Source organism: Peromyscus californicus, unplaced genomic scaffold (genome assembly GCF_007827085.1).
Source record: "Peromyscus californicus insignis strain IS unplaced genomic scaffold, ASM782708v3 Scaffold_20__1_contigs__length_68692818, whole genome shotgun sequence".
NCBI lineage: Eukaryota > Metazoa > Chordata > Mammalia > Rodentia > Cricetidae > Peromyscus > Peromyscus californicus.
The window spans coordinates 51,753,988-51,765,104 of NW_026294503.1; the positions used below are offsets into that span (position 1 = coordinate 51,753,988).

General features: G+C 47.8%; 1 long non-coding RNA gene across 1 annotated transcript; it reads left to right on the plus strand.

The window, feature by feature from the left end:
* The first annotated feature begins 3,013 nt into the window (after positions 1 to 3,013).
* LOC128116311 (uncharacterized) lies at positions 3,014 to 8,285 on the plus strand. Its single transcript, XR_008220428.1, has 3 exons — positions 3,014 to 3,695; positions 4,007 to 4,152; positions 4,270 to 8,285. It is a non-coding gene; the product is annotated as an uncharacterized LOC128116311 (long non-coding RNA).
* Positions 8,286 to 11,117: the final 2,832 nt, after the last annotated feature.

The window sequence follows — 11,117 nt, forward strand, 5'->3', positions numbered from 1 at the left end:
GAGTCTCAGATGATGTAACAGAAGAGGGGACAGAGAAAATTTAAGAGCTAGCAGATGGGGAGGAGTACTGTGAGATGCTGGGTTCTAGGCATGGCGTGGCCTCTGCAACCGTGACCTCACAGCTGCTGTAGTTACCAGTACAAAGTGAACCCATCAACACTCCAGCATATGGGTAGGGGAGGATCTCAGCAGGCTCCACCCTTTCCTGAGGACCTCGAGGATACCAGGGGCAGGGAGGTCATTTTCTCCAGTGGTATACTTTCTAGTCAGCTACCCGAGCTCCAGTAAAAAATGCCCCCTCCCATACCCGTGTAAGCAAGCCCAATTAAAAACCAAAGATGAAGATATAAAAATAAGAGAGGAATTTGTTGGGGAGAATAGGAGGTGCAGCATGAGTAGATGAGGTGAGGAAGTGATGAGGGGGATCATCAGCAGGAGTAGAAGGGGGTGAGGAAGTGATGAGGGGCGGTAGACATGATCAAAGTACATTCTGTGCATATATGGAATTGTAAAAGAAGAAAACCAAAGAATTTTTGTGAGACAAGATAATTTAAAAATTTATATGAGATGCCAAGTAAATTAGATCAAAGCTTTATGAGAGACAATAATACCAGGAATTGTATTGCTAGACTGTGAGTCTGACTCCAAGATACTGTAATCAAGGCAGCATGGAAGTGACAATGTGAAGGAATAGATGGGTTGTGGATGCAGACTCCCCAAAAGGACCTGAACAGAGCAAACATGGAAATCTCATGGTTTTCTTAGAAGACAAGGGATGAAGTTGTAGCACAGTGGTAGAGCTCTGGCCCCTCACACCTGAGGCCTTAGGTTCAACCCCCAGCACCACAAAATAAAGGAAAAGCTAACTCCATCAGAAGGAGAAAAAGACCAGCTGAGAGCCCACATCTCCACACCACCATGACTGTGCCATCCCACTGTCAAGGCAGTCTGTAGAACCTCCAGCATAAGTTCAGTAGAAAACTATCAGGACCAGGGCACTGGGGAGACATTGTAGGGGCCACACTGCTGGAGATTTAACATAACACAACCCAGAGAAGAACAAAAGGACACCTGGGATTGTACTAAGGACAAAAGCCCTTGTTGCAAAGACATTGTTGTGAGAATAAAAAATGGAGCAGGGATGGACTACATTGTGACCCCCAAGTTCAAGTCTTAAGGCCCTAACTCCAGGAATACTAAATGCATTGGTTCCTGTGGCAAGATCCTACCCACCTAAGTTTCCAACTTGGGAAAGAAAAGCTTAGAGCCTGCTGTGGTGGTGTGTGCTTTTAATCGCATCATCTAGAAGGCAGAGGTTGATGGATCTCTGAGTTGGAGGCCAGCCTGGTCTACAGATCTAGTTTCGGGTCAGCTAAGCTTAGGCAGTAAAGGAAATCATTGAAAAGAGAAAGTTAGAAGATGTAATTGAACGAGGGGGCCATGTTCCAGCCCCAGAAAGCAGCAGAAGCAGCTTGGGCCACATGGTTCTGGTTTTAAGGATAGAATAAAGGGGCTGTGGAAATTGCCTCCCAGACTAAGCAAAGCTGCTGAGAGCAGGCATGTGTCAGGGGTGTCCCTGAATGGAGGCCTAGAGAGGTCATTGTGTGAAGCTGTGAAGTTGAAGCTTGGGTAGCCTTGGAGACCCCAAGAAGTTGGAGATTCCAGAGTTGTGGTATTCTTGCTGAGAAGAGCTGCTAACCAGGTATGGAACCAGCCCAAGAGAGAGAAGTCTGCTGCAGTCAACAAAGCTGAAAGGAGCTGGAGATCTGAAGAGCGCTTTGACATCAGACATGGAGATGCAGAATTTGGAATTTGCCTAGCTGGTTTTGGGTCTTGCTTCAGTCCAGTATTTACTCTCTGTGCTCCCTTCGCTCTGTTTTGGAATGGTAATGTATGTCCTGTTCCATTGTATGTTGGAAGTATGTGATCTGTTTTTTTGATTTTGATTTCATAGGGGATTGCAGGTAAGAACTTGTATGGATCTCAGAAGAGATTTTGAACTTTGAACTTTTAAACATTGTTGAGACTGTTATAGACTATGGGGACTTTTGAAGTTGGACTGAACACATTTTTGCATTATGATATGGCTACAAGCCTTTGGGGGGCCAGGGAGTGGAATGGGATGGTTTGAAAGAAAATGGTCCCTAAAGGGAGTGGCACTATTAGGTGGTGTGACCTTGTAGGAATGGGTGTGGCCTTGTTGGAGGAAGTGTGTCATTGTGGGGATGGGCTTTGAGGTCTCATATATGCTCAAGCCACACCAAGTATCTCAGTTTACTTCCTGTTGCCTGCAAGATGTAGAACTCTCAGCTACCTCTCCAGCATGTCTCCCTGCACACAGCAATGTCCCTCCATGATAATGGACTAAACCTCTGAAGCTGTAAGCTGCCACCTCAATTAAGTGTTTTCCTTTAAAAGAGTTGCTGTGGTCATGGTGCCTTTTCACAGGAATAGAAACTCTAAGACAGTTCCTATAACTAAAAGTTTCCAAAGATGTCTATCTATAGGAGTGGGTTGATCCATCTTTCTACTCACTGGTCCCATGTAACTGCTTGGTTTCATTCTCAAAACAGCTCTCTCCACACTGGAGCAAGATGGGCAGCAGACAACCTCAAGGGCTATTCTACCAACTGTGATGAGAGGCGGCCTGTCTATGAGATCATCCACAGGGATACAAGGAAGTTATTCTCAGTCATTTGCCAATCTCTGACCTCACTGGATTTCTCAGAAATATTAACTTGTTGTCCATGAGCTGATGGACCAGGCTGAGGCACATGATCCCTCTTGCTTTCTGACATGGGCAGGGGAGGGGCATGAGGAAAAAGCTTGGTGGATTCCATCCCAATGACATGGAACTGGCAAGCTAGAGGGCAGGGCCATGGGTAGGGGTCATGAGCTGGGTCAGGGGCAGAGCTGGGTTGGAACCAGGGGTGGGGCCAAGGGCAGGGACAGGGGCAGAGGTGGGATCAGGGATGGGGGCAGGAGCATGAGGCAGGGCTGAGGAGACCAAGAGACAGGGCCAGGCAATGGGGACAAAGTTCTACCCCATTGTGTGCTTCAGAGAGCAGGCTCATCATTGAGAGGCCAGTCTGTGATGTCTGATGGACTGCATCCAGTCTAGAGCTAGATGTGTCCTAAGACAGTTTCTGTGACTCTCTCATCTGTGACACAGGATAATGCTGTGCTTCCAGCCCTGTCACCTGAGTCACTGGAGCTTGGGTAGGATGAGGGGAGGCAGCCCCTTGTAGGAGCTTTGGTCTTGCTCTGCTGTTGTTGTCTGTGACTGCTCTGCTTTACCTGACAATTTACAGCCATGGTAAGAACTCAGGGACTCTTGGCTGCCTGTACTGGAGGCCCTTCAGCATTCCTGGCAACTGGCAGCTTTATTCACATGCATATCTCTGCCTGGGAGGCTCCTATCCCCTTCCACAAGTAAATGCCTGCAAGCCTGCAGCAGTTGCCTATGAGTGGCACACAAGCAGTCCTTCAGCTTTCCCTCCTCTTCACTGACCCACCGACTGAAGATGCCAGTCCAGAGTACAGCTGATGTCAGTTGCCGAATGTATTGGTTCTCAGCCCTCAGCCGGAGGACCAGGACCCATCTATCACGTGACTTGAAAGCTGGGCACATGGCAGGGCTTCATGCAGGATGCATAGCTATTATATCACCACCATCTATGGCTCTCCAGTGCCAGGTGAGTCCTGAGGAACATAGCCCCTAAGGGACCCAGAGGTGCCACGAGTCACAGTGTAAAGCATAGCTGCCCTTCTGTGCCTGAGCCTACCTGTGGGCCATTGGTCCCTCCTAATCCCTGAGCCCACAGGGGATGCCATTCACTGAACCCTGTTGACCAGAGTGACACTAAGTGTTCCCAGAAGTGCCTTACCAGGGTTAAGAAGTGGCCTCAGCAGAGGGAAGGGTTTGTCAAAATGTTCCTGTTAGGGCACCTTGAGAAGAATTCCTTCTGAATTAATTATCATGTGCTTCCTTTCTGTCTGGATGTAGCTATGCAGAGGAGTCATGGCTCTGGGGTTTTCTGACAGTTTCTAGACTCTAAACCTGCTTGGACAAGGAGCATCGTGTAGCCCATTGAGCTTCAAGCTCCTGGACTATAAAGCAGGGGTGTTGCAGCTTCTCAGGATCAGGGTTGGGTAAGTAAGATTAGGAGATGGGGAAAACAACACTATGCAAAACATCTAGTGGGGCTTTATAAGATGTCTTATAGGCTGGAGATCATCTTGTCCACTTCGTGTATCCCAACACTGCAGGTGGAAATCCAGCAGCAGTGGAGAACCGAGCGAATGCATCACTAGAAGTTGGCTTGTGCTGAAGAGAGACTGGGAGGTCACAGGTCCCAACTGTCTCTTCATAGTTGGATCATTCTCTACAGTGTGACCAAGCAGACATGAAGAGACCACCTGTCCCATCTGCAGAGCCCTCGCATGCTCCCAGATGAATCCGGAGAAAGCACAGGCAGAGGGCAGCAGGTAGCCACACTGCCTAAGTGAGGCCTCCCTGTACCCAAAGCCTGGGGGTTGTGACTTGAACAAAAGCTGAGCTTTCTCCTGGCGGAGTAACTAGAATTCTGTAAGCAGAAGGAAGGATGAGGAGAGGATGCTGTCCTCCCACGGGCGAGCTTCAAGAGCCCCCGCCGATGGGGAGTGATAAGGAGCTTAGCTCAGACACTGCTGTTTGATCAAGTTGCCATCTGTGGGATTTGCCGACCATGAGTGGGGCTGGGGATATCTCCCTGCTACAGCCTGGCTAGGGCTGTGCAGACACATTTTATCTGATCCTGGGGGAAATCACTTTCTAAGTAAGCCAGCCATGATGGCTTCAAAAGACGGCCACTTCCCCACAGTGGGAAGGTCAGTGTGCTCCCTACCCCCCTGAAATAGGTGATTGTGAGCGGCAGGCTGCATGTTAAACACCTCTTTCCAGGTCTTGGGGAGTGCCCCCAGAACTGCATGGAGAGTTGGATACTGCATGCAAAGGCAAGCTCTTCCTGGAGATGAGAAGTACCTCAGACAGAGCCTGAATGGTTCCCTTGCCTTAATGCTCAATACCTTGATGCCCTGAAAATGTCAGCTGCTTTGTCATGGTGGCAACAACATTCCATCTTCTGTGCTGGATGCCATTGTATCAGAGACTCATATCTGGGACTTACTCTTCACTCAACAAATATTGAGTCTCCAGCATTAGCTGTCCCTGGAGGGATGAGATTCACCAGGACCTTGCTGGCATAACACACCTCTTAAGACTTCCAATAGTCACCTCAGCTGTAGACTTTGATGGAAGATAATGGGGTCAACAGAGCTGAGGGCTAGGTTCCTCAATATGGGATCCAAAATGACAGCCATGAGGAAGGAAGCCCCTCAGCCCTTGGTCTATGCAGTGAGGGGTGTCTGGTTTTCCTCTCTGGGTGCCTCCCCCTCAACAGCTCTACCTGCTGCCAGCTGCTGCCTGCTGATCCAAGAAGTCTTCAAATGGTAGCTAGGTAGCTTCCTGTGCCACTGGCTGGCTACCATATTCAGTTTAAGTGATTAATGTTTCTCATCAGGTAGACAGGTGGATGGACAGATAAACATTAACCTGTCTTAAGTTATCATGCTTATGTGGCTTCTCTTGAGATGTAAACAAATGTCCATTCTTCCCAGGTAGGATGCTAATGACAGATCAAAGAAACAGTTCAGCCATTTCTAGCTTGGTGAACAATGGGTTTACTGGGGCTGTTTATAGGAGTATGGGTGAGGGACTACTTACAGGAGCATGGGCAACTTAAGGATGTCCTGGGTACCAACTCATGAGTGCTGCATCCCTGGCTCCCCTGAGTAACTTGTAGGTGTCTTGGAAGATTGCAGAATCCTGCTCCTACTTATTTCTGCTCAAATAACCTTGGGTGAAGAGCCTTCTATTTTTTTTTTTTTATCTTCCTGGGTGGTAAGAGCCTCTCTCCAGGAGGGAGTGATTCAATTTTGAGGAAGTGGCCTCACAACCTGCCTTGTGCCAGGTGCAACCTGCATCACTGCCCCCATTGGGAATTAGTGAGAACAAGCCAGACTCTCCAATCCCTCTGCTCAAGCGACCTTGACAATGACCCAAACTCTGTGTGCTCACCATGATGGTTTCTGGTCCGCCTCCAGGTTTGTGCACAGAGGGATCATGGGGAATTGTGACTGTCCTCATAATCTTACGTCATCAAGCTGACATGGTCCACCCACATGATAGGGAGTTGCAATGTACCCTGATGCTGTTAGGGGCAGTCTCCTTCTTCAGAGCTGGAATCTTTCCACCACCCTAACGGCCAACTGGAACAGCTGTGCCTACCCAAGCTACAGTCAGTTTCCAGAGTATCAATATGGCAGCCAGTCAGACATCTGCTCCAACGTGGCACATGGCTTTGGGTGATAGCATTTTGTTCTCCAGAGGAGACTGAGGCCATGTTTCTGTCTTTGTTGCTATATGTCAGTGTTGGAGCAGGGTCTCATGTCTTGCATCAGGCCTAGAGGCAGTCCATCTGTCAGCTGTGCACTCTTCCCAGCATGCATTGAGGCCGAGTGTAGTGAGTGGCATCCTGATAACAGCCATAGCCCTTGTAATCTTGTGCCCTTGGGTTTCTGAACAGGATGCGGGCTCCTAATGTTTGCTTTCTCTCATAGGCTTGCCTTGGGTATAGGATACAGGCAGTTTTCACTCCGGTGAGAACTAAACATCTAAATTACATGTAAATAAAGTGAGGAGGGACCCTGTGACACCACAGGTATGTATGGTGTCTGATTATGGCCAGGGAAACAGCTAGTTGCTGAATGGGAAGTGGACAAGCGAATGAGCCATACTAAGGATTTGGACTAATTCAATATGGCAGTGGGGGAGGGGAAGACTGTGTCTTAGATGTCTGTGGTGGTAGAGCAGTTCAGTCATGCCGTTCAATAACTGCATCTAGCATCAATTGCTTTCTTGAGATGTGCCAAATACCATTCCATGCTTTTCACATGAACTGAGCCATCCAATCTTACAAGGACTGTAACAGGTTTATCATTTACCATTTCACACATTAGAAATGACACTGGCGAGACCAGGGTCACGTGGACAGAGTTGAGATCAACTCACACATCTCATCCAAGTCAGCTGGAAGCCAGACTCTGGGCAGAGCAGCTTCAGAGCTGTACGTGGCCTCTATTCCTAGAGCAAGAGAGTGGGAATTGACAGACAGGAAACCTCTGTGAGGTAGCCCTGGTGATGGAGGGCTTGGGTGAAAGGGACAAGTAGTGGGAAGATAATGGTGAATGGATATCCAGAGAAAGGTGGAGGAGACCTGGTGGCTTGAGAGGAAGGATATTCAAGGGGCATGGAGAGAAGCAGGAATGCTTAGAGGAAAGACTAGGGTGGGCACAGGTGTCTGTAGCTAGAGTTTCCCTGCCTGGCCCACAGTCAGAACAAATCTCTCTCACCTGCCAGTCCCACAGCCACTCAGACCCGACCAAGTAAACACAGAGACTTATATTGGTTACAAACTGTATGGCCGTGGCAGGCTTCTTGCTAACTGTTCTTACAGCTTAAATTAATCCATTTCCATTAATCTATACCTTGCCACATGGCTCGTGGCTTACCGGCATCTTTACATGCTGTTTCTCATCATGGTGGCTGGCAGTGTCTCTCTGACTCAGCCTTCCACTTCCCAGCTTTATTCTCCTCCTTGTCCCGCCTACACTTCCTGCCTAGCCAATGGCCAATCAGTGTTTTATTTATTAACTAATTAGCAACACATTTGCCATACAGAACATTCCACAGCACTTCCCCCTTTTTTTTTCAAAAAGGAAGGTTTTAACCTTAACAAAGTAAAATTACATATAATTTGGGAATTTGGGCGTAGCTTCTCTTACTACTTCCTGCTGGAGGGGGACGCTGTATCTTATGGGGAAACAAAGAAAATTTTAGGATTATGGAATAGTCCATGAGGCTGTATCGTCTGAACTAGTTGCCTTGAAACCATTCTGGATGTTGGATCATCTGGGCCATGGTGTCATAGGAGACCTTTCAGGGGGTCTTGGCTGGTCAAACCTGATGTATCTTAATCTGGAACAAATCCATAGCCTTTGGCTTTCTGTGGGAACAAAAGCAGAGTCTCCTTTCCAAAGTAACATATCCTTATATCCAAATTTTGAAGTCAAGGTACCTTTAAAATATACATATTGGCATAACTCAACAGCTTTTACAATCAAATATTTTTCTGCAGTTAAAAGTCCCAAAGACAACACAATGCAGATTCTCTGTGTAATATCCATTTTTACGTGGTTTATTTTTTATACTACCTTTACTGTCTCTTTAAAGACTTTATTTTTTAAAACTATGTATTTGTTTCTATAACTCTATATATCATCTTTTTTGTCTCTTTCAAGCCTACGTATCTTTTACACACATTGTAAACTATTACATCTGAATCTGTCTTATTGTGAATCTATTGCCTTAAACTGCAGCAGCTGTGGCTGCTGGATCCACCCACCTCAGCTTCCCAACATGGCCATGGTTTACCGCCAGCTCTGGGAGCTATCGGGGGTCTATGCTTTTAGCCAAGCAGCGTGTAGCCCAGAAACCTCCCCTTTTGCTCTGCACCAGCAAAGGCTAAATCCACCATGCAGCTCAAAGTGCCACTTGCAAAGGCCTCATTCCCGCCATAGGCAGGTCGAGCACGCACGCTAGGAACCCACCAGTAGCTCAAACCAGCAGCTGCCGCTCATTTGAGAGAGACAATTAGGAAGCTGTTTTTAGCTCCGTTTTAGAATCTTTTTTTTTTGTCAGTTTTTAGGTGGAAACTCTTGCCACCACATTGGACGCCATTTGTAGCTTAAGTTTCCCTGCCTGGCCCACAGTCAGAACAAATCTCTCTCACCTGCCAGTCCCACAGCCACTCAGACCCGACCAAGTAAACACAGAGACTTATATTGGTTTCAAACTGTATGGCCATGGCAGGCTTCTTGCTAACTGTTCTTACAGCTTAAATTAATCCATTTCCATTAATCTATACCTTGCCACATGGCTCGTGGCTTACCGGCATCTTTACATGCTGTTTCTCATCATGGTGGCTGGCAGTGTCTCTCTGACTCAGCCTTCCACTTCCCAGCTTTATTCTCCTCCTTGTCCCGCCTACACTTCCTGCCTAGCCAATGGCCAATCAGTGTTTTATTTATTAACTAATTAGCAACACATTTGCCATACAGAACATTCCACAGCAGGTGTCTGAGGTGTGTGAGGAAAACTATTCCACTTACAGGGAGCTTTAGGAGGAGCCACAGGAGGGAAGTTTGCCCACCTAGAGATACTGAAAAGGGAGAGAGTGTGAGCCCAGAGACGACTGCCTTACATCCAAGCTGAATGGTTCCAAGGACTGAGAAATCCCTGCTTGGGACTGGATCACAACAGTCCCCATGGGCTTCAGTGACACTTGATGGAACACGTGAAGAAATATGGCCTAGCCAGGAAGCCAACCTGAGAACTCAGTGTGAGGCAAGGGGCCACGATGTCCTGATTGCATTAGGCTGTGTTCCCTCACGTGTATGGAGGAGAGAATACACTATGTATAGGGAAATGATAGAGCTGGGAGATCGGAAGTGATGGCCAGGGTGGGTGGGGTGTCTGCGACCAGAGACCTCTGGGGAGCCAGGGCCATTTTTTGTGGTCCTCAAGAGTTAGTAGTGTTCTGAGGAAACCCTTGCCTCACCACTAGAGCAAGGGCCAGGGAGTGGCTTTATCTTCCTGTAGGATTCTAAGATTGGGTGATTCAAGTGCAGCTGAGATCTACTGGGGTCCTGCAGTGCCATGGGGCCAGTCTCCACACTGCACAGGCCATAGATGGACACTGTCTTGTAAGCCTCAAATGACTGGGGGACATGGCACCAGGTCATAATAACCCCAACTTCCCTTTGGCATTTCATTCTGAGTGGTATCCTGGTGTCCCTTAGATGTCTCTGTCACCATGACTTTTGTACCTCTGGAATCCACCAGCCACTGAACTTGCAGACCCCAGTATCTCTTCCTGTTGGAGTCCCTGCCTAGCTTTTACTTGCCCTGCAAACTTAGATGTCTCTTCTGGCAATGACTTTCTCTGCATGGGAGAGGCACAGAGGTACTGGTCTCCTCCTGCAGAAGCTTCTGCGAGGCCTTGTGTTCATTTGCTGAGAAAGCTGACATAAAGCTGCTGGGTGACTTAAACAATGGAAGGGTGCCATATCACAGCCTGGATGCGACAAGTTCAAGGTCCATGGGGATGGTTCCTCCTGAGACATCTCTGTCTAATCCCTGTATTCTTGCACGGCCATCCTTGGATATGTGTCTGTTCTGTCAGTCTCTGCCTCTCTCTGTATTTCTCTGTGATGTGTGTGTGTGTGTGTGTGTGTGTGTGTGTGTGTGTGTGTAGTATTTGTGTGTGTGTGCATATGTGTGAAGGCAGGTTTATGTGTGCCACTTCACACATCTGGAGGTCAGATTAACAAGCTTGGACATTAGTCCTTGTCCTGGATAGTTTTATTTTTGTCCACTTGACACAAGCTGGAGTTCCCTGGGAAGAGCAAAGCTCAATTGAGGAAATATTTCCACTGGATTGAACTGTGGCATATCTGTGGGGGCATTTTCTTCATAAATGATTGATGTGGGATGGCTAAGCTCACTGTCCTAGCTGATATAAGAAAGTAGACTGAGCAAGCCACGGGGGGGGGGGGGGGAAGCCAGTAAACAGCATTCCTCCACAGCCTCTGTTTCAGTTCCTGCCTCCAGGTTCCTGCCCTGACTTTGCTTCATGATGGACTGTAAACTGTGGGACTAAATAAACCCTTTCCTTCTCAAGTTCCTTTGGGTCATTGTCATGACTCCTTGTCTTCTACCTCGTTTGTGACAGAGTCTCCTTGTTGATTTTCTGCTGTGTACGCCAGGCTTGCTGACTTGAGAATTTTCTCATGTCTCTACCTCCCATCTAGATACACACAGGAGTAATGAATGACATTACAGACACCCTCACTATGCATCCAGCTCTACGTGAGTTATGGGGAGTCAAACGCAGGTGTTCCTACTTGTGTGGCAGGCACCTTTCCCCATGAAGCCATCTCCCCATCCCTATATGTGT